Here is a 25,071-nt window from a genome sequence, read left to right on the forward strand (position 1 = left end):
CAAGACTCTACTACTACCTCAAGAATACGCAGCACCCTTGAACTTCCAAACTTTTGTTTAATATTGCTTTATTAAGTATCTCATATGAAACACTGTTGTAAAGCACTCCAATAGCCTCGGGTCAGGTCAGCACTACATTAAACTCCTAAAATAAATGAATAAATAAATAAAGATCATCCTAGAATAATGCAGCTGCATATTGAAACCGCCATGCAGTAATACAGCCAGAACCCATCCTAGGGTAATAAATCCCCATCATGAAATCATAGACTAAAACAGTCCCAGTACAAAAATGTGTAGAAAAAGTGATTTTCTTTGAGCAGAATCTGTGGTTGGCATGGGATTCTGGGTAGGAAAACGTTGAGGGATCCACACAAGCCATATCTCACTGGACTCCCCAGGGTGTCTAGTTTTCAGAAATGTGTTGGTTTGGTAGGTTTCTCTACAGGACCGCAAGCCCCCGACCAAAATCCCAAGTGCCCCCCCCTGCAAAACCTGGTTGATTTATGATACGTAATTTTGAAGCCTCCACAGTACGATATGGGCCATTTCACGTTGCGGCCACTATACTTACCCACACAAGTGAGGTACCATTTTTATCAGGAGACCTGGGGGACCACTAGGTTGTAGGAAATTTGTGGTGACCCGGTGATCCCACAGCTTTCCCACAAAGAAAGGTGAGGACAATGTGATTTGTTTGTGCTAAATTAAAGGTTTGCAGGAGATTCTGGGTAGGAAAGTTTTGGGAGATCAACACAAGCCACACCTCCTGTACTCCCCTGGGTGTCTAGTTTTCAGAAATGTCTCAGTTTGGTAGGTTTCCCTAGATGACCACTGAGCCTTGGACCAAAAACACAGGTGATCCCCTAAAAACCAGGGTTTTGTGATAGATAGGTGAGCACCTATATTTTTGGTCCAGGGTTTGCAAACATCCAGGGGGACCTAAAAAAAAAACAGAAAGTTCAGAAAACTAGACACAAGTGGGAGTCCAGGGAGGTGTGGCTTACATTGATCCTCAATTTCTGTGTGTGAAGGTTGTGGGATCACTGGGCTGACACAAATTTCCTACCACCCAGTTTTCTCCAGTTCTCCCTATAAAAATGGTACCTTACTTGTTTGGTTCGGCCAAGTGCCCACGGCAGGGAAGCGCTGAAAACGTATTGTGGAGACATCAAAATTATCTATCCCAAAACAACCTGATTTTGCAAAGGGCACACCAGGTTTTTTACGCTGCACTCGGCAGCCATCTAGAGAAACCTACACATCCAGACATCTTTGAAAACTATTCACCTGTGGGAGTCCAGGGAGGTATGGCTTGTACGGACCCCCAATTTTGTCTGACCCAAATCCCCTGCAAATCTCAAATTCAGCTGAAAAAAAATCAAACTTCTCTCACATGTCTGTGTGGGAAAAGTTGTGGGATCACTGGGCTGACACAAATTTCCTACCACCCAGCGTTCCCTCTTGTCTCCTGATAAAAATGGTACCACACTTGTGTGGGTGGGCTAAGTGCCCGTGGCAGGGAAGGGTCCAAAACGAATTGGGGAGACATTAAAATTATCAATCACAAAACAAACGTGGTTGTGCAAGCGGGGCCCTTGGCTCACCCACACAAGTGAGGTCCCATTTCTATCAGGAGACCTGGGAAGATGTTGGGTGGTGGGAAAACTAGAAACCTGGGAAGTTGAGGGAGGTATGGCTTGTGTGGATCCCCCAATGTTTTCCTAACCAGAATCTCTTGCAAACCTCACACTTAGCTTAAAAAAATCAGGGGCATATTATCAAGAACGATGTTAGTATTAACGCTGGTTTAGCAGCAGAAAACTGCCGCTAAAACAGCGATAATGGGCTTGATAATATGCCCTGGAGAATTCCAATAGAAGCCCATGTTCATACCAGAACATGGACTTCTATTGGGATTCTCAAGGGCATATTATCAAGCCCATTATCGCCGTTTTAGCCGCAGTTTTCTGCCACTAAACCAGCGATAATTTTTAACGCCGTTGTTGATAATATGCCTCTCGATTTTTCTCACATTTCTGTGTGTGAAAGTTGTGCGATCACGGGGCTGACACAAATTTCCTACCACCAAGCATTGTCCCAGGTCTTTCCGATTAAAAATGGTTCCTCACTTGTGTGAGTGAACAAGTATCACGGCAGGGAAGGGACCAAAACGTATTGTGGAGACATCAAAATGATCTATCACTAAACAAACGTGGTTGTGCAAGGGGGGCACTTGTCCCACCCACACAAGTGAGGTTCCATTTTTATCGGGAGACCTGGGAAGATGTTGGGTGGTGGGAAAACTAGAAACCTGGGAAGTTGAGGGAGGTATGGCTTGTGTGGATCCCCCAATGTTTTCCTAACCAGAATCTCTTGCAAACCTCACACTTAGCTTAAAAAAATCAGGGGCATATTATCAAGAACGATGTTAGTATTAACGCTGGTTTAGCAGCAGAAAACTGCCGCTAAAACAGCGATAATGGGCTTGATAATATGCCCTGGAGAATTCCAATAGAAGCCCATGTTCATACCAGAACATGGACTTCTATTGGGATTCTCAAGGGCATATTATCAAGCCCATTATCGCCGTTTTAGCCGCAGTTTTCTGCCACTAAACCAGCGATAATTTTTAACGCCGTTGTTGATAATATGCCTCTCGATTTTTCTCACATTTCTGTGTGTGAAAGTTGTGCGATCACGGGGCTGACACAAATTTCCTACCACCAAGCATTGTCCCAGGTCTTTCCGATTAAAAATGGTTCCTCACTTGTGTGAGTGAACAAGTATCACGGCAGGGAAGGGACCAAAACGTATTGTGGAGACATCAAAATGATCTATCACTAAACAAACGTGGTTGTGCAAGGGGGGCACTTGTCCCACCCACACAAGTGAGGTTCCATTTTTATCAGGAGACCTGGGAAAATGTTGGGTGGTGGGAACTTTATGTCAGCCCGGTGATCCCACAACTTTTCCACGCAGAAATGTGAGCAAAATATGAATTTTAGCTAAATGTGAGGTTTGCTGGGGATTCTGGGTAAGAAAACGTTGGGGGTTCCATACAAGCCACACCTCCCTGGACTCCCCCAGATGTCTAGTTTTTAGAAATGTCTGGGATTGGTAGTTTTCCTCAGATGGCCACTGAACCCGGTACCTAAAACGTGCGTTTTGGTCCCAGGCTCATGGGACGTAATTGCTGGCAACTAGTGGAGTCTCTGCCACAACCGGAGGGGGGGGGCATATCAGGGGCTACTGCCCCCATCTGTCTCCGGTGGTGCAGAAATAATGTGACATTTTTTGAGGGGTGTGGGCGTTGGCTTGTCCATTCTGGGCTGCCCCAACTCCTGAATTTTGAAAAAAATATTGCCTTATGCCTGGTGTGCTTTCGTTCCCCCCCCAGGGAGCATATAAGGGGCTATTGCCCCATCTGCTTCCCCGGGAGTGGCAGAAAGACAGTAGCATTGTTTTGGGGGGATGGGGGCTTTGGCATGCCCTTTTTGGGCAGCCCCCACCACTAAATCAAATAAAAAAATCCCTGGTTTCTTGTGGGCTTTTTGCTCCCCCCCCCCCGGGGAGGACCAAATTTGGGGATACTGCCCCATCTGTCTCCCAGTGGGGGTGGAAAGACTGGAATTTTGCTTACGGGTGGTAGAGGCATTGGCATGCCCATCTTGGGCAGCTCCCACCCCTAAATAACATTTTTTTTATTTATTCCCTGGCTTGTAATGGGCTTTCTGCCCCCCCTGGGGTCATATTGGGTGCTACAGCCTGGGGGGCAGACAGGACAGAACGATTGGAATTTCGCTGATGGGAGGTTAGGAGCATTGTCACTCCCATGTTGTGCAGCCCCAACCACTACGTCAAGACAAACAATCCCTGATTTCTAGTGGGCTTTCTGCCATCCTGGGGGGGGGTATTGGGGGAGGCTGCCCCTCTTTGCCCTTCTTGGTGGGCAGAAAGACTGTATTGCCCAAAAGCTAATTGGGGGAGAAAAGGCCCATGACCAAGGGTCCGCTCTACCCTCCCTGGTGTCTAGTGAGTGGATCCTGCTTGGGGATCTCACTCCTAGGGCAATCCCAAACCAGTGATCCACTAGGGAGGGGTACTATTATAAAGTGGAGATTCTCCCCTTTCTGCTGAACCCTCCACCATCTTTCTACATGCTAGGAGGGCTGAGATAGCCCCCTGAGCACATAGAAAGTGAAACTGTAATGAACATAAAAGCTTGTTTCAGTTTCCATTTCTATAAAGTGACATCAGCACGATGTGCGCACTGATCTTCATTTCACAGAAACCAGGGAAACAGCCTTGAAAGATAGGGAGGCTCTTCTCCAGCTCCCAAGGTTGTTGGGGGAAAAAGGAAATCCCTCCGGTACACGTACCAGATACATTTCTGGTGCCATGTGTTAGGACGGCCCGAATGAAGTCCCGAGCACATGAGCACCGTGTCTCTGGATGGCTCCCGGCCGTCCAGAGCTGAGAAAGGGTTGATAAAGTTGCACAAAGTTGGATCTGATTTCCTATTACCTATGCTAGCTGTTTCAGCTCAAGCGCTTAATGAGTGTATTTGAATTACACCCCATAGCAGATAGTTGAATTGTTAACAAAGGAACTTCCATATCATGCAGAGGTAATAAAAGCCTGTCAGAAGCATTTTGTTAGTCATTAGGTTTGAACTAAATAGCTCTATGCTGTATATTAGTAGTGTGTCATCATCGATGTCATTTGAGATGTAATCAGTGATGTCATCAATATTGTGAACATTTATCAAGTTTGATCTCATATGAGAAGTCATAAGCAATGCATGGCAAGTTATTCAAATACTTAAACAGATAGATAGATCACACAATCGACAGAAAGACAGAAAGAAAGATAGACAGACAATGATAGATAGACAGATAGACAGATAGGTAGATAGATAGATAGATAGATAGATAGATAGATAGATAGATAGATAGATAGATAGATAGATAGATAGATAGATAGATAGATAGATAGATAGATAGATAGATAGATAGATAGATAGATAGATAGATAGATAGATAGATAGAGAGATACTAAGGGCCCTATTACGATGGCGGGCAGACAAAATCCACCCGCCACCGTAACTGTGAACAGGACTGTCCACCAGAGGTGCGGTAGTCCCACTGTGGCCATTAGTATGCCACCACCACCTTGGCGGTGGCATCCATTCAAGTCCCCTACCTCTGTGCGGGGTTCCCCAGGGCTCCTCCCTGAGCCCCACGCTCTTTAACGTGTACATGTCCCCATTGGCTGAACTAGTTGCACCTTTTGGAATTCAACTTATCAGCTATGCGGACGATACACAGCTTATTGTGGCACTGAACCATGCAGAGTAGGCTCCTACAAACATGAGCTCCTGCCTTAAAGACGTCACCAGCTGGATGAGTTTGTCCCATCTTAAACTCAATGGAGACGAGATGGAGCTCATGTTGCTGGGTAATCAAGCAACCTTCAAACCACATACCCTAAGACCGTCATGTATGGGACCCGCCCCAATTCCTAAAAATTAAATAAAGAGCCTGGGATTCTGGATTGACCATGAGCTCACCTTAAGTACACTAGCCAGGAAAACAGCTGCCATTGGCTTCGGCCGGTTGAGGTCAACACGCAAAATACTGCCCCTTCTACCTGAGAGCTAAAAAAAAATCCTAATCCAAGCGCTCATTTTATCGAGGTTGGATTTTGGAAATGGCCTTTACTTAGGAGCCCTCACCTCAGTCATCCACAAACTTCAGGTAGTCCAGAACTTGGCAGCAAGACTCCTTACAGGCACAAATAACCATTCGTCAGCCAAACCAGCCCTAAAAACACTCCACTAACTCCTGATTCAAGAGCTAATACATTTTAAACCTCTTTGCATCATACACAAAAACCTACAGGGCAAACGCCTTCCTATTCTTAAAAACCTTATCAAACCCTACAAAGCAACCAGGGGCCTCCGCTCCAATCAACCACATCTGGCCGTGGTCCCAGAAGTCAGGACTGGAGGGTGCCTTTTCTCCTACAACGCATCCAGGCTCTGGAACTCCCTGCCTCTATCCATCCAGCAGGAAACCAACCACCTCTCATTCCGCAGACAACTGAAGACATGGCTTTTCCCATAAAACTCCACCTGCTCCTTACCACACGCTCCGCAGCGCTGGTATGCCTCCGGATAGCCATGCGCTATATAAGAACATATTCAATTCTATTCTATCCCCCATTCACAACATTGTGGCGGGCGGTGCTCACAGCACCGTCCGCCACAATACAGTGAATGCACGTTGTGGTGGTATGCATACATTGGTATGCACATGGTGACAGGCACGCACTTTGCCTGCCACCTTGTCCATGCCAATGTAGGGGGGTGGAGTGCACCTGCCACCCCCGAACACCCTGGGGGCCCGCAACAGGCCCCCTAAGGCAGAAACCGCATTCCTTTCCATGGCACGTCTCCGCATTCATCCTAATGTGGATGGAGGTGTCTTGCAGACGGTCTTTCTATCCTCCGGGATCCCCCCACCATTGTAATATGGCGAGGGAAATGGTAGGCGGGCAGTGGGAAGTGGCGGGTGGATTGCCACCGCCATACGGGCGGTGGCAATCTGCCCTCTATACAAATAGACCCCTGAGTTTGTTTTAAGGGAGCCTATGTTTAATATATCAAGTGCATTTAATGTGATCAAACGCATAAGAATCTTCATAATCTGCACCCTAAAGCCCCCACACGGTTTGCGCTATAGGCGAATGACTAGCATTGCCTTAACGCAGAAGTTTTGTTAATGTTTCCTATGGAAGCCATTATTCTTTTCCATAGCGAGTTGTGCAGCATGCCACCTCGCCTCCACAGCAATGGTGTAATTGCAGGCTTGGATTTACAAAGCACGGTCCAGCAGCAGCTGCCCTGCCTTTGTCAGTCGAACAAAAGTAAAAAGCTAAGAAAGACATTTCAGAAAACAGGAAACGAAATGCAGAGGGCTCCGCTTGTGGCCTCATTACAATCTTGTATCTCCATTAAATCGACATATTGTTAGCTGGCGGTATAATGTGTAGTACCAATTAAACTATAATCTCACTTTATTTTGAGTAGAAAGTTGATCGGCCAGCTGTCCCTTTCTCTCAGGATGAACATCTGTCACCATAATGATAATTTAGAATCAAAGTCAAACAAAGCAGGTACATAAAGCAATGTAACACATGGGAGAGTTGCAATACCTGTACACAGTCATACATTATTTCTCCACCGCAGTCTATTTGTGAATTCAGCCCTGGCATCAATTTACCTCTACCTCTCTAATACTTTCTCTCACCCTTTCTCTCTTCCATTCTATGTCTCCATGGCTGCACAAAATCTTGCTCATGACATAGCCAGCAAAGAATGAGGCATGAAAAACAAAAAGAAATGGCTGCATACAATACACATTTTATCAAAACCCCATTCAGAGGGCCAAAGGGCAAGAAAGGGTTACTGCACCCAACTGTTGCAGTTGAGGCCTTTTACTCCTGATGTCCCAGAGCCCAATCTACTATAGATCCCGAGCAATTTGGTCAGGTACCCCTTCAGAACTTTACCCTAAGTGGTAGTACGGGTTAGGTAAGCCAAGGCTTCTCCAGGAAGATAGACACAGAGGGGGTGAACACAGGCTCACAACTCAAAATACATTCACAAGATCATCTCCATAACTGTTAGCAAACCTTCAACTATAACTATGCTTAACCACCCACATTAAGACAAGAGACAAAAGGTATCTATGCTGTCATCTCCTACACTATCCACCAGGCAACACATTCCACATTCGGCGAACACTTGACTGACCTGATTGCCAATTGCTCACACCGTAACACAAACAACCTAATTCTGGGGGACCTCAAATTACACTGGAATGAAGAAAACATCTCGCTAATCCTAACCCGGAAGGATCCTCTCCACACTAACAACCTCACCCAACACTGCTCGGAGGAAAAACACAACAGAGGAGCAATCTTAGATGCCATTATTGCCCAAAGAGACACAGTCATGATCCACCACATCCTGCCTGTTGACTGGTCCGACCACCACATCATCCAATTCCACATCAATAAAATGACTCAAGAACAATCCCTTACACATGACCCCCCCAAATGGGTAAGAAACCTCAATCAGATTCCCTTAGCTGACCTAGAAGAAAAGGTTAACTCTCTCCTTCCCATCCTCTCAGAGGATCTCTCCACAACAGAACTCACCTCTCTCTACATTATAAATATGTCTTCCATTCTGGGCCAATTTACCCAATTGAAACTAAAAATTCAGGAACATTCAATCCAGATCCTGGTTCAATACCGACATCAGCGGTGAAATGCAACAATTTAGAGCTACAGAAAGACACTGGCAGAAAAACCCTTCCAAAATCCTCCACGATCAACTCAAATTAGTTCTCGTGAATTACAAAAACCATATAAAGAACGAAAAAAAATCCGCATTTTTCTGCAACGCTCTAAACAAATCAGAAAACAGAGCCAAAGAACTCTTCAACCTCATTAGGCACCACATTTCCAAGCCCCCTACATCCTCAGGTCAGGACTCCAAAGAGCGTTGTGACAACTTTGCAAACCTCTTCAATGACAATATCACCAAAATCGAGCTTTCACTGGACATCTTCAACTACCTCAGTCCCCCACTCAAGATCCCCCCCACCAGGGACAGAAGAACCCACACCCAAACACCCCTCAAAAACCTGGAAATCCTTCATCCTTATCTCAGAAATGCAGATAGTCAATCTAATCTCCTCCTCCAAACCTTCTTCTCATGTCCTAGATCCTACTCCCGCCCAAATGGCCCAAAAACGTAAACTCTCCCCAGCCCCACTCTGTAGCAAAATCATAAATAGCTCTCTAAGAACTGGAGACATACCAGAATGCGTGAAAGTCAGCCAAGTCACTCCATTACTGAAAAAAACATGCTAGGACACCAATGATCTTACCAACTTCAGGCCCCTCTCCAATCTCCCTCTCCTAGCCAAAATCATAGAAAGGTGCATCCTCCTAAGGCTGACTCATCATATGGACAGCATCAACCTTCTACACCCCCACCAATCGGGCTTCAGAAAAGGCTGCAGCACTGAGACCGTGATCCTCAACATCATGGACGATCTCCATGAATCATTCGATAAGGACTAATGCTGCTTACTCATTCTCTTGGACTTATCGGTAGCCTTCGACACGGTTGACCATAATCGACTCATCAAGGTCCTCTTAGAAAGGGTAGGTGTGGATGAGATAGTTTTACAGTGGTTCTCCTCTTTCCTCCACAACCACACCCAAAGAATAAAAGTCAAAAACTGCACGTCTAACTTACACCCCGTCAGCAGGGGTATCCCCCAATGATCAGTACTTTCCGCGCAACTCTTCAACATATACATGAAACCCCTCACCAACATACTCAAAAAAGCCAACATCCCCTTCCACCTCTATGCATATAAAACCCAGATCTACCTCAAAACCTCCTCCATTGATGACATTCAGAGACTCAACAACACTCTAAGAGAAGTCAAACACTGGCTAACAATAAATCATCTAAAACTCAACCAAGACAAAACGGAAATTGTACTAATTTTCTAACAAAGAAGAGAATCCCCAAATCCTAGACTGGCTAAAAGCTATTGATACTCTCAAAGGCAATCTCATCCTGATTGACTCTGTTAAATCGCTAGGAATCACCCTAGACCCAAAACTCGACATGACAAAGCACATAAAGAATTCCGCCAAAAGCGCCTTCCTCAACATGAAACTCCTCAACAAAATAAAACCCTTTATCCCGCCCAAGGATATCAAACAAGCGACTCAATTGCTGGTGCTGTCCAGACTTGATGACGGGAATGCAATCCTCCCAGGTACAGCTAAATCACACCTAGCTCCCCTCAGAACAACTCTCAACGCAGCAGCTAGAATGGTCACTGGAGTTAAGAAATACGATCACATCTCACCCACACCCAGAGAACTAAAATGGCTCCCAGTTGAAATGCGAGCCAGCTTCAGAACTGCCTCGCTAACACACAGAGCTCTGCACACAGGGAAGCAAGAATACCTGGCCTCCAATCTCAAGAAAGCCAGCCAGGCAAGGAACTACAGGATCACCAACACTATACTCCTCACCCCTATGAAAACACGCAAACAGAAAAACACAGCCCGGCCCTTCGCTGGAAATCACCTAAAATCTGGAACTCCATTCCAGTCCATATCAGGACTACCACCTCCTTTGTAATATTCAAGAAACAGCTCAAAGACCTCTTCCTCAATCGTTCCCTCCCGAACCGATAGCTGAAGTTGCATGTTTTTTTTTTGTGGAATTGCCCTTGTCACCCCTCTCCAAAGGAGACTCGGTGCAAATCAACAGACACACAACCTGAATACTACCTGACCTCCTTGCATCAAAGTGTTACATTGCACTGAGACTTTAAAAGCGCCTTGAGCCAATATATTTACTTTTGTTTAGATTGTATGTCTCTTGCAGGCCGACTGTTGTAAAGCACTCCCGATACATTCGGGTCTGGATAGCGCTATAGAAAAGTCCTAAAATAAAATAAATAAAAATAACTGAAACATGCAGCAGCAATAAATGATTGTCCAGTTCAATACTTGCTTTTTTGATAAAAGAAGTATTTATCTATGACTAAAAAGGAAAGTACGATATTCAGAAACAGTACACACAGTCCCCTGAGGTCAGGGCTCTGGTGTTTCATAGGCAGATCCCTGAGTTCCACTTTCCTCAAGCTAACAGTAGTGGTTATTCGCCATTCACTATAGGCAACATTCAGGTTAAGTCTCACCACTTGTCGGAGTCTCAAGAGTCCCACTTCGACTCTGTATTCAAGTCAAAAGTGTCCCACTGCTGAAGCACTATCTGGCAAGCAAGTTCCCCTGGGGTCGATTGGCCTTAAATACGTTTTACCTGCACCAGCAGGATTTGGGTGACCAGAGTCTCTGAGCTTGCACCGTCTGCAGGAGCTGGAGATGCAGCAGCTGCCTCTGGTAAGTCTTTCATACGTACAGCCCAGGCAGGCTGTGATTGGCCATCCTGGAGTTCCTCACATGCGGTCCTTCAGTGGCCATAGCCAGTAGACGGGTTCTAGATGCTCCTCCAGGCTGGGTAAGTTGTTTGACTCTACACACAGATAGTGGGGGGTTTATATGAAGATCCTTGCACTGGTCCTTAGTCATGGTTCAGCCTGTTAGGATCACCAGAGTGGCTTCTCTCCTCAGATGAGGTTCTCAACAAGGTCACACTTCCTCCATGGTCCCGGTGGCCTCCTCTGGCATAAGAGATCACTGTTTCTGCACTGCACAAGGGCTCTGACCCGATCAGAATATTGGTTCTCTTCACAGGGGAAACACCAGGCACACTGGGTCGCCTGCTTACCAACATACATGGGCTATGGCCTGCTCAGCATAGCAATACTCTCCACGACGGGCCCATCTGGCATACAGGGTCTCCGCACACAGGCTATGCCCCGCTGCTCACAGCAATACTCTTCCTGGTCACCCCACCCAGCATAGGAGGTCGTCGACACTGCACATGAGCGATGACCCATTTGGTGCATCAACGATCATGGCTCACTTCACGGCACCCCTTCTCTGGCAAACGAGGGTCGCTGACATCCCCTGCAAATGGGCAATGACCTGATCGGTGCAGTAGCCATCTCCTAACACTTTGCTACAGTGATCCACTAATCAGGATTCTCCACTGGACTTCTCTTCTTCCAACACTCTACTCCTTCAAACATTTCACACAAGTCTTGGCAAGCAGGCAGGCAGGCACTGGTGTTCCAGACTCCAGGGCAGGTGGTCTTGGATTTACTGGGTGATGTCCACTCACCCAGTAGGGAGACAAGTGGGTCTTGGGCCTCAGTCCTGGTCACAAGAATAAGTCTTGAAGAGTTTCTCATCCCCACACAGCCAGACTGGCTGCGTGACAGTTGACAATATTTGGGATCTCAAGCACCCTTTCTGATAGTCCATTTCCGAACATCAAATAGGATTTAGTGTCTGAGGCCCCGATTTACAAACAAGTCACGCAATGCAATCAGACACCTTGATAGGGAGAGGGCAAGAATGACAACATATCTACTAATATATGGAGCATTCCTCCTTTCCCTGCACTGGTGCATACAGTGCAGCCTAGCACCAACACAGGTACCCTTGCACCATGGTGCAAGAGCTACTGCGTCACAGGCAAGATTATTTTGTGCAGGAAGGGTATCACTTCTATGAGGCTTTTGTTCTTTCTGTGTGTAAAGTGCTGGTGAATGCTGCCCACAGAGAAAGAGTAAAAAACAAGGTGAAATAAGCATATTTTTCCTTGTTATGCCTCACATCAAGGCATAGAAATTGTGTGCCTTGCGTTTCTCCAGATTCACTAGGCCATGCAACGTTGCTCAGTGTGGCATTGCAAATCTCACTTAAGGGGTTGTCACACAGTGTGTCAACTGGTGTGGCACAACAGTGACAAAAGCCCCTTGCAAATCTGGGCCTGGGACTTTAAAGTTTATGCTGGTGGTCCGCTTCATTTTGAAGTGCACTCTCCTCTGCTCTCTCTTCCTTCTGAAAGCAGTCTGTTCCAGCAGGAGTGACCTCAAATGTAACATCCCCACAACACAGGCTACGGGAGTGACTGGCGGGTCACACCTGGATGTCAACCACAATGATAAGTGTATCAAAAGGTTACCCCATGGCCTGAGCCCTACTTTTTATGATTCTCTTATCAGTCCCATTTCCTTCTGGTGACCTCTCGCTGAATCAAAGAACATTTACTGTATTGTACTGAAGAGCCTAGCTGTCCCTTCCTTCAGAGAGCCCCACCAAACATACAGGAATGTAGCAATACACAAATTGGTCTGGGGGGGGGGGGGATTCCTCTGCCTCCTCTTGATATAGTTCATCATGCAACCCTCAGTGTCCCAAAATATAACCCAGAGTCTTCCATGTACTGTACCGTTCACAGGCACAAATACACCTAGCTACCAAAGCAATGTGAGATATCCCTCAAGCCTAGAGTACCTTGCTCTGCAAACCAAAAACAAAACATCCCCTGGTAACAGAGTAAGCTACCAAACAATCATTCAATCATCAAACAAAACAACATATTCAGTCTGACCCAATACCACAGGAGTTAGAAAAATCATGTATGTTTTTTATCATTTCATTTTTTTGAAATTCCTACATTTAAAAATCTCATTACATAAAAACTCAAATATACCAGCACAACAGATACACCAAATATATACACAACACGAAATGGGGAGAAATTCCAAGACGGTCTTTTTCACCTTTAACAACAGACGCACTCAGACAACTTGTGTCACTCGATCGCAATAGGCACATTCAATGACATATGGGCATCATCCATGCACTGTAGGTCATGCTTTTTATATTTATGTTTATGTTTGGGGGCTTTATTAAGCGCTCATTCACCAAAAGGTATCTTGGCGCTATCGGAGGTAGGAAGAACCATCCTGAAGTATACTCTAACGGTAGACTTGGGAGAACAGACAATTTTTAATTTTTTTCCTGAACCAATGTAATCCGACGTTATTCTGATATCATTCGGTAGGGAATTCCAGAGTTTTGGGCTGAGTACAGAGAAACGAGAACCTCCCATTCTCTTACCCTTAAATCTAATGATAGTCAGCATATTCATTGATACTGATCTGAGATTCCGTTTGGGAATGTACCGTGAAATATTTATGGAAATAAATGTAGTGCCCGTCTGATGGAGCGTGTTGAAAATCATGCAGCTTGTCTTAAAACATAGACCGCTGGGTCACAGAAAGCCAGTGAAGCTACTTTATTAGTGGCTTGTATGACAGTGTCTCAGTTGCAGGAAAACTAATCTGGCCACCTGATTCTGAATCTGCTGCAAACTATGGGGTTGATTGGCAGGGAGACCCAAATAGATAACATTGGCATAATCCAGCCTAGACATAATGACCATGCTCCCTAGTAAAAAATCTCCTGATTTTCTTGAAAGTCCTTAGATGATAAACGCACAAGGAAGTGACCATGCTGATCTGTTCATGCATGGATAAGTTGGCATTGATTTTGATGCCCAGACTTTTGATAGAATTCTTAAGAATAGGTGGAGTGCCCATTGCAGCTGGCTAGTGTCCTGGCATCCAATGATGGATTCTGTTGTGAGAAATGACTATCTCTGTTTTGTCAGAGTTTAATTTAAAGATGGTTGTGGCTAATCCAGTCTTTAATAAAGAGCATGGTATTTTTAAAGAAGGTCATAGATTCCTCTGTCTCGTCTATCCGGAATATCATCTGCATATTGTCTGCATAATTATATACCTTTACTCTCCTGCTTTGGAGGGAGTGGATCAGGGGGCAGATATAAAAGTTAAATAGGTGGGGGGAAAGGGACAAGCCTTGAGGTACACCACAGGTGGTATTGACCCTGGATGAATTAAAGGGTCCCATCCTAACAGACTGGGTGTGGTCCCCTAGGAATGAAATCATCCAATCCAGGACCATGCCTCTCAGGCCTGCCGCTGCCAATCTATCCGCTAATAGGTGTGATCCACGGTATCGAACGCAGCAGGCAGGTCGAGCAGAACCAATGCCTGTGTGCGCCCCCTGTCTTCTCCCCCTTCAGGTCATCCACTACGCCTAAGATGACTGATTCAGTTGAGTGAAACCTGCCTGGTGACAGTCCAAGAATTTAGTCTCTTTGATGAATGTGCAAAGGAGTTTTGCTACGTGTGCTTCAAGCACTTTTGCAGGATATAGGAGGAGCGATATGGGTCTGTAATTAATCAGTAGATTAGAATCTACTCAAGCTTTATTTTAATGCAGGACTAACACTGCCTCTTTGAATGCACATGGGACCACCTGTTGCTCCAGGGAAAGGTTAAGCAGTGAGAGAAAGGTATCTGGGAATTGTGCAGGAAAGTATTTTTGTATTTTAGACGGATAGGGGTCTTTGGTGGAGTCAGATTTTACCTTGCTTCTTAATTCTGCAAGCTGATTAAAGGTAATGTTCTGAAAGCTAGAAAGTGTTGTTGAGTTTGTAAATTGCTGATATGATTTTCAATACTAGGAGCTAGGAGAGATAGAGTTCTGTATGGCCATAATTTTGTCCACAAAGAAAGCATTAGGCTTGGGAAGGAGTGATGGCCAGTGTGACGCTGTCAGGATTGGAAAGTTATTTGACTATGGGTAAGTAAATGGGTAAGTAATATTTATTTGTACACGATTAATTAAAACCTTTACAAAAATATAAAACACCGATAGAGGCATTAAACCAATTTGTAGTTAAGATTAAAAAGAGCAAAGTTCGCAATGGTCAGATCAAGGTTGTCCTCAGGTGCTAATGAAGAAATTCAAACGATATCAAGTCTTTTTCTTATTGAGTCAAACAACTTCACGACCTGGCAGTTAAATTTTGTGTCACTAGAGGTGAAGCATAGTTTGACTGCCTGCCTGCAGGTCCGAACAGCATATGACTTGAAGGATGGAAGCAGAAGATTGTGCCTCAAGTCCCTCAGTCTAGGGCATATGCAAATCACGTGGACAATGTCCTCTTTGCTGGACATACACAAGCAACACTGTTGGGAGGCAGGTGTTCTCTCCCAGGGGGCAGGTGTGGCAGTATCGGGATTATGCCAAGGCGTAATTTTAGAAACTTTTCTTTGACTTGTATATTCATCTCGATGTTAAGATAGGTTTGTGGCTGTATTTTACCATAATCATCCAGGGTTGTCCATCCATGCGCTCTATTTGCTAGGTTTTTCTTATCTTCAATCACTGAGATAATGCCTGCTGATTTTTTAGCCAGTTTTTTAAAGGACTGGAGATCTATAGACGTTTCCCAGGTGTCGGACAAACCTAGGACTTCAATTGATTCAAAAAGATAGACTCTAGGCAACGAGGTGCGGTGTCGTAGTAACTCTTCCCATATGTTGGCATTTAGGGAGTCGGCCTCTGCGTTGCGGATCTTGCACCAGCTTGCTATGTACGCACTCCACCTTTCTAAAGTTTGTTTGACAATGCCGAATTCCAAACGAATCTGGGCGGGGGAGACGTCTATAAGAGTCTATAAGAGTTAGCTATGACTGTGTCCAGCAGGACGGCGTCCTTCCCATGAAGTGATTCACTCCCATACATGAGCTGGCTGGAGTTTCGCACGCAGGATTTCAAGGAATGGTTTAAGTGTGAGATCAGGGAGTTTTGCCTTTAATGATTTTAGTGCTAGATAAGTCATTGTGGCTTTCCCTCGGATGGAGTGGAGTTGAGGCCTAGAGTTGTTATTTGAGTCCAAGAGGACACCCAGATATTTGTATGAGGCTACCCTGTCAAGTTTTTCTCCATTCAGGTACCAGCAAAAGATTCCTTTTTTTACTGTAATTAACCGTCATGGACTTTGACTTGTGAAGATTTATTTGGAGGGCGTTCTTTACTGAAAAGGCATAAGTTGCATTCAGGAGGTGCTGAAGGCCTATTTGAGAGCGGCTTATCAGCACTAGATCGTCTGCGTATAACAAATTTGAAATGGTAATTTTCCCTAACTTGAGTGCGTGATTGCGGCATTTGTCAAGTTCTTCAGGCAGATCCGCTAGAAAAAGATTTTAAAAATGGGCGCTAGTAGGCATCCCTGTTTTAATCCTTTTGTCGTCCTAATTGGTCTTGAGAGGTATGTGCCTGCCCCAATCTTGATTTTGATCCAAGTATTGGAGTGGAGCAGTATTAGGACGTCTAGAAGGCGCTTCAGAATGCCCCAATTGTATAATTTCTGCCAAAGTTTGTTGCGATCCACATGATCGAAGGCGGCAGTATAATCAATGAACGTAAGGAATAATGGTGACTTGGTTGCTTTTGCTGCACCCATCAGGAGGGACAGAGCCATGATGATAGTTGTGGTCCCTTGGCCTTTACAGAAACCCGTTTGGTTAAGAGGGATGATGGCATTTTCGGAGGCCCATGATGATAATTCCTCCGGGATAAGACCTGCAAAGTATTTTGCTTCCACGTCTAGCAATAAGACGGTAACTACTTGGATGACTCTTGTTCCCATGTTTGTAAATCGGATTTATGACGGACCCATGCCATGATTCAGAAAGCGTCAGAGTTAAACTTGTGTTGTAGAATAATGGTGCCAGAGATGCACTCCAGAAATCTGCATCTGATTTGTACAGCATAGATGGTATTCCATTCGGCCCTGGCGCTCCATTGGGTCTCTCTTTTGTTATTTGCCGTCTGATGTCTGCTGGGATAATTTTCATTTGCCCTTGCTCAACATCCTTTGCAGGTCTTTCTTCCTTATTAGGATGGTCAGGTTTCATTGGTCTTATTCCTTCACACTCCCATGTTTCTTGTATACTTACGACCATGTGATGGTTAAGTTTTCCTTGCTTCCAGGCTTTGAGGTTTTTGTGCCAGGAGACATTATTGCCGTGTCACATGTGGTGTCATCTTCGTTGAAGTGTGATGATAGGTATTTTGACCATACTTCCTCTGATATATATGAATTTAACCCTAAATGGTCAGGGTTCTGTAACCTTTCTACTATTTGCCAGAACCTGGAGCTGTTTTTCTGCTTCCCCTCGTGGACAAGTTTTACCCAAAGATCGTCATTTCTTTGCTTTTGGCTTTCCCATTTCATTCATTTGAGCTATTTTTTCGCTTCCTGAAGAACTGTTTGCAAGCTGTCATTTGCCTGGTCCTTTTGCATAAGTCTCAAGGTTTGGTTTATTATTCGTTTTTGTATTTTCATATCCGGGGATAAATGTTTCCAAGCTGAAGTCCCCTTAGCTTGGCCAGAGTTTATGGACACAGTACATCTCATTTTCGCCATCATGGCATCGATGAAGTTTTGGCAGACGTCCGACAGCTTGGTTGAAGACCCAGAGACTTGGGAAAAGAGGGTTTTTGCAGTGAGGCTGATGGAATCAATGTTACCGAAAGAAAGCATTAGGCTTGGGAAGGAGTGATGGCCAATGTGACGCGGTCAGGATTGGAAAGTTATTTGACTATCGTAAAGATGTCTTTGGATTTTTTTCCAAAACTAAGAACACTGTTCGTGTAAAAGGCCTTTTTGCCTCCAAGATTGCAGCTTTGTAATCAGTTAGAGCTGTTTCATACAATTTCCTTTCTGCAGGAGAATAGCTTCTCCGCCATTTCCCTTTCTGCCTGGCGGGTTTTGAGTTTTACTGATTTTAACTCTGCTGTAAACTATTTGGAGGCCTCATGCCGCCTCATACCTCTCTCTTTCCTATGTAGGGGACGAGAATCTCACTTGCTGTTGATTGCCAATTCGTGATAGCTGTCTCTAACTCTTCATCATTGTTTGTTTCAGGAAGAAGTGTGGATTCCAGGGTGTTGAGGAACTTTGGCAAACAGTTGCGGTTCCAGTTCCTGGTCAATATTTTCGGGCCAGTCAAGTATTTAACTAGGAATAGACCACTTAATATGAAGTGTATTAGGTGGTGGTCTGACCAAACACATGGCTTAACTGTTAAGTTATGGACAAAAAAGTTAGTGGTCCATAGCTGGTCTCATGCATGCCCTTTGATGTGTGTGGGTTCAGTTATGTGTCATTCTAGGTTCAAGTTATTCAGTAGGTCTGTGCGCTCCTTAGAGCCCTGACTCCCGCCTTCCTCGGTATACCAACAATGCAGGTCTCCAATTAACAGGATTTTAGCATTATCTATGGTTAAAGGAGTCATGTAATTAGCCAATTCTGTAATGAATTCCCCTATTACAGTGGCGTTCTATAAATCAGTATGCCCACTAGAGGGGATTGTGGGAAAATTAACTTTAGCGTGAGGCTATCCTCCGAAGCCACTTCTAATGAGGCAGCTGAGGTAACCGAAAGATCTTTTATGATATCTGCCGCTACCCTGTCTCCTCTTTTCCTAGGAGGTCTGTTAACCTGCATCAAATATTAGTTGCTAGGTAGCACAGCTAATATGTCATGGGTAGACTCCATAGTTAGCCAGGTTTCACTAATTAATAATACATCTGGGGCTTCAGTGTCTAAGAGGTTACACATTTCTAGCTGGTGCTTGACATGGAGCGTATGTGAAGATAAGATAACACACACAGGTGGATTTTAATCTTCTTGTTTCTGCATATGATTGAAACTAACTCTTGGTCTCAGTGTTAATTCCTCTCTCTTTCTATCACACTGCACTGGTTGCAGATAATTTTGAATGTTATGAGCCTATCAAATGTTTTATATAACGTGTGTTTTTATTGTTTATACTATGTTTGTACATATTTTGCGCATTTATTATGATAAATATGCCTTTCCAGCAAAGTCTGAGTCAGACGAATCACGTATCGGCTGAATCGTGTGCTGGGAGCTTTTAAGAAATTAATAAACAAATGATCTACTAATGATGCATGTGGACCATCAAAATGCTCTTCATATTACTTGTATCATTGTGTTATCCTCAAATGTCTAGTACAGTGATTTAACTTGAAACTAATAATTTTCCAATACCAATTTGGATTGGTTTACATGGTAATGAGTGTGCTGCAACAAGCCTCTATTTTTGTGTATTTGCATGTATGTTAGTTTATAACGTGCTGACAGCACCTTTAGGTAGTAGGTGTTTGAGGTGACATAAGCACGCCGCTGTACTGACAGCCACTAAAGATAACTGTCCACGCTGATTACCCGTTACTTATAGATACAATATTTGTTTGATGTGTGGTTCTTTCCCTTTTAGGGAAACACTCAGTGGCGTAACGAAAGTTGAGGGGGCCCCCTGCAAAGTACATGGAGGGGGCCCCCTCCCCGGGCCACCAGCTACCACTTTTGCAGAGGAGGCCCCCTGGAGCTTGAGGGCCCACCCTGCACCGAGCGGGCTGCGGGGGCTTATCTCATGCCACTATCAAGAAGCCAGAAATGCCTTTTATTTCAGTTATGGAGCTTTCTCATTAGAAAAACAACAGACCTACAACTTCGGGCCATAAGTCCACTTTAACACCAGGTAAAAAACAGAACAAATTCATTTTGCACTGACATAGCAACAATAATTAGCCAAAAGTAAGCTTATTCTAATTTGCAACAACACACAAATAGAAAAACGTTCTCATGTGCTTCGGCGGTGAGGTCTGTGGGACTGGCAGGTTTTTGTGCCCTGGGAGGTCTGTGGGACTGGCAGGTTTCTCTGGCTGAGGAGGTCTGTGGGTCTGGCAGGTTTTTCTGCCTGCGGTGCTCTGTGGGACTGGCAGGTTTCTCTGTCTGGGGAGATCTGTGGTGTTGGCAGGTTTCTCTCCTTGGAGAGGTCTGTGGAGATGGCAGATTCTGTGCCTGTGTAGCCCTGTGGGACTGACATGTTTCTGTGCCCGGAGAGGTCTGTAGGACTGGCATGTTTCTGTGCCCGGGGAGATATGTGGGACTGGCTGGTTTCTGTGCCTGGGGAGGTCTGTGGGGCTGGTAGGTTTCTCTGCCTGGGGAGGTTGGTGGGACTGGCAGGTTTCTCTGCCTGGGGAGGTCTGTGGGGCATGCAGGATTCTGTACTTGGGGAGGTCTGTGTGGCTGGCAGGTTTCTGTGCCCGGGGAGGTCAATGGAACTGGCAGGTTTCTGTGCTTGTGGAGGTCTGTGAGGCTGGCAGACTTCAGTGCCCGGGGAGGTCTATGGGGCTGACAGGTTTCTCTGCTGGGGGAGGTCTGTGGGACTGGCAGGATTCTATACCTGGGGCGGTCTGTGTGGCTGGCAGGTTTCTCTGCCTGTGGAGGTCTGTGGGACTGGCAGGATTCTGTGCCTGGGGCGGTCTGTGTGGCTGGCAGGTTTCTCTGCCTGTGGAGGTCTATGGGACGGGCAGGTTTCTCTGCCTGGGGAGGTCTATGGGGCTGGCAAGATTCTGAGCTTGGTGAGGTCTGTGAGGCTGGCAGGTTTCTCTGCCTGGAGAGGTCTATGGAGATGGCAGATTCTATGCCTGTGGAGGTCTGTGGGACTAGCCGGTTTCTGTGTCCGGGGAGGTTTGAGGGGGTGGCAGGTTTCTGTGTCTGGGGAGGTGTGTGGGGCTGGCAGGGGTCTGTGCCTGGGGAGGCCAGTGGGACTGGCTGGCTTCCCTGCCTGGGGAGGTATGTGAGGCTGGCAGGTTTCTGTCCCCGGGGAGGTCTGTGGGGCTGACAGAGTTCTCTGCCTGGGGTGGTTTGTGGGACTGGCAGGATTCTCTGGCTGGGTGAGGTCTGTGGGACTGGCAGGTTTCTGTGCCTGGAGAGGTCTGTGAGGCTGGCAGGTTTCTGTCCCCGGGGAGGTCTGTGGGGCTGACAGAGTTCTCTGCCTGGGGTGGTCTGTGGGACTGGCAGGATTCTCTGGCTGGGTGAGGTCTGTGGGACTGGCAGGTTTCTGTGCCTGGAGAGGTCTGTGAGGCTGTCAGGTTTCTGTCCCCGGGGAGGTCTGTGGGGCTGGCAGGTTTCTCTGCCTGGGGTGGTCTCTGGGGCTGGCAGGATTCTCTGGCTGGGTGAGATCTGTGGGACTGACAGGTTCCTGTGCCTGGAGAGGTCTGTTGAGCTGCCTGGTTTGTCTGCCTGGGGAGGTCTGTTGGGCTGCCTGATTTCAATGCTTGGAGAGGTCTGTGAGTCTGGCTGGTTTCTCTGCCTGGCGAGGTCTGTGAGGCTGGCAGGTTTCTGTGCCCAGAGAGGTCTGTAGGACTAGCAGTTTTCTGTGCCCCGGGAGGTCTGTGGGGCTGGCAGGTCTCTCTGCCTGGAGGGGTCTGTGGGGCTGGCTGGCTTCTGGGGCAGGATGCTGGGTGATCTTGTCACACCCACAGAGTCAGAGATTTGGAGCTATTTATGGACCAGAAACATTGATACTTTTACTGCTACTGAGCGGAGTACAACGGCTTCAGGGCGGAACAGTGCACGGAGTGCCCCATAGTTCAAAGGTCGCAAGTGGGGTAGGTTGTGCTGGTGTTAAAAAAAAAGTCCAGGAAGAGGAGAGAGTTACACGCGCTGGTGCCTGTTTCCACGCAAGTCACGTGCAACCTCTGGTAGAACATGCTTTGTAACGTAGAAAGGCTGTAAATGTTATTTTTTTCCTTTCATATCAATGGGGTAGGATTGGTGGCTCTTAGTGATAGCAGTAAACAGAGGGGTAGTACATGGTATGCAGTGCCATGAGAATTATGCTGCAGGTACTAATTTATGCAGCAGGAAAAGGCAAATTATGCGGTCTAACACCACCCATTTTGTGATACTTATACTTAATTTTTTGTAATTTTGATACCTTTTAACCCCTTCACCGCGGGGCTAATTCCCCCACGGCGCTGGGGGGGAGGGAGGTGCGCACAGCTCCACGGTGCTTGTGATGAGCTCAGGTCGTCATGCTGCATGGTGGCGCTGTGCTCAAGACGAGATGAGCTCATCATGACCACGCTCATTTCAATGGAACGTTCAGCACAGCAGGGGAATTATCCCCGCGTGTGAGCGCAGCGCTGGTCGTGAGGAGCTCAGCCCGTCATGAGCACAGCGCCACCATGCCTCAGTTCGTCATTAGCACGGAAGGTGTTAAGACTGTTCTGGCAAACGTTTCACCTCAGTCTCTGTTTAACAGCCAAACAGCAAAGAGTAACTGAAAGGTGGCCTGTCAATTTTAGTGAAGGGCATTTAACTGTGCAGCAATGCATGTTGCTGTATTTTTATAACTTTTATCTGTCTCAGCTAGAAACCACTTTTTTCTGCAAGCTGCAATTTATGTAGCACCACTGCCACCACAGCCCCAATCCTCACCCTCTCTGCCCCAACCCTCCCCCCACTCTACCCACTCACACCCTGATGTCCAGTTCAGCTGGACCCGTCCCTTCAGAACTGACATCACTCGGCAGCTAGAAATCAACGACAAAAGAAATCGGGTCAGTTTTTGGGGGAAGTGGGTACCACTTTGCCTTGATAAAGTCGGGCGAAACCGGGAAACTTCTCCCAAAGTCACAGACGAAGGTGTACATTCATAGGTGAAGGGTACATTTTCTTGCACCCACAAACTTCAATAACGATTTTTGTGTTTTCTGTATAATCCGTAAATTAACATAAATCGCAGGTGAAACTGATGACACGCACTTTTAGTCTTTAATGTGTAACATAACCCCCCCCTCTTTTCCAAACAACCTTCATGTACCAAAGGCACCTTTCTTTCACTAACTGACTTCACTCTAAACTGGAGACCTTACGCACACAAGTGGTCGTCGCAATGAATTTTGGGTAGGGTTCACTTGTCTGTGGGGGGGTGGCATAGACTGGCAGAACAGAAAGACTCACCTGCGCGGGCCGCAGAAAATAGGGCAAACAAGGCTAACCAGAGAAATAATTAAATTATGGCCGGCGGTTGCCGTCGCACGTTAGCTCTCAATTGTCTCCACTCTGGTCTCTGGGATGCCTCCTCGTTTCACCAGTCAGCAATGCGCATGACAATTGGTCACCAGCCCCACCCTAAGGGGTTAAGAGTAAGACCGCGCAGACGCGGAGGTGGAGACATATGCACGCTGCACAGTGTGCACCATTACCATTTTTTTACATTTTACCATTTCATTTATGAAGAAAAGTCTAGAGCGAGCGTACGTTACATAACCTACCTATATTAATTGATTACCTATCCCAGACGGTCACTGATGTGTAGTGCTTGCTGGCACTGCTGAGGGGGCCCGCAACATAGGGGCCGCGGGGGCCTGTATTATGCCCCTGGGGCCTGTGTTACGCCCCTGCTTATAATTCCACGCCACACAATTCAACTATAAATAATTTGACCCTACAACATTCCATACCATATAATTATAATCCTAAAAATACACATATTTCCACTTCACTCCATACCACATAATTCCACATCACATAATAACATTCCACACAACTTAATACCACTCCCAACCACATAATTACACTCCACACAACTGAACTACACATAATTCAACTTTAACCTATATAATTACACTTCACACAACATATTTACACTCAACTCTAAAACACATTTACCCTCCACAAAATACAACTCTGCAACATGTTGCATAATTTCACTCCGCATAATTATACACCACGCCACACAATTCCACAATTCATCCCCACGCCATTGAACAGACAGCATAATAACACTCCACTTATACCACACAGCTCCACATAATTCACCTCCACATAATTATGCTCTACTCCATACTGCATACATACACTCTACATAAATCCAGTCTATGCCACATAACATTACTCTACATAGCTACAATTCACACCATGCCTCATAATACCACTCAACATAATTTCACTCAACACCACAACTTCCACGTCACACAATTCAACTCTACAAATTTCCATTCCACACCATATAATTTACAACAAAGTACATAATTCAGACTAACACCACAAATGTACAACACACCACATACATACAATCTACACCACAAAATTCCACATCATGCTACAATATTTAACAGCACACCACATACGTAAACTCTACTACATACCACTCCACACAAAATACCATTCCAGATAATACCACTCTAAGACAGACAATCGCACTCCACTCAATACCACATAATTACACTGCACACCATGCCACATTATTTCACTCACAGATCCAATCGACGCAACACAATTCCACAACTCACAATTTCAATCCAAACCATATATGTCCATTTGCCACTACACACATTCCCTCCACTCTAAACAGAAAACGCATAGGTAAAATACATTGTCCTTTACAACATCAATAGCTCTAACACTCACCTTCAAATGCGTCTCAGCAGATCCTGTTTCTGGAGCTGCAAACTTTCTGGCCGAAGTCAGCTCTGTGCTGCCTCAGAGGAGCAGAGCCCTGTGGAGAATGTTGTCTCTTGGGCCCCCACCCCCATCCTTTCTCCTGTGAGCTCTCCACTGCGCTGCCTTCTGCGCTGTCTCTGGGGCCCCCACCCCCATCCTATCTCCTGTGAGCTCTCCTCTGCGCTGCCTCCTGCTCTCCCTGGGGCCCCCACCCCATCCTTTCTCCTGTGAGCTCCCCTCTGTGCTGCCTCCTGCGCTGTCTCTGGGGCCCCCACTCCCATCATTTTTCCTGTCAGCTCTCCTCTGCGCTGCATCCTGCGCTGTCTCTGGGGCCCCCA

The sequence above is a fragment of the Lissotriton helveticus genome, chromosome 4_2 (assembly GCF_964261635.1).
Source record: "Lissotriton helveticus chromosome 4_2, aLisHel1.1, whole genome shotgun sequence".
In the NCBI taxonomy this organism is placed as follows: Eukaryota; Metazoa; Chordata; class Amphibia; order Caudata; family Salamandridae; genus Lissotriton; species Lissotriton helveticus.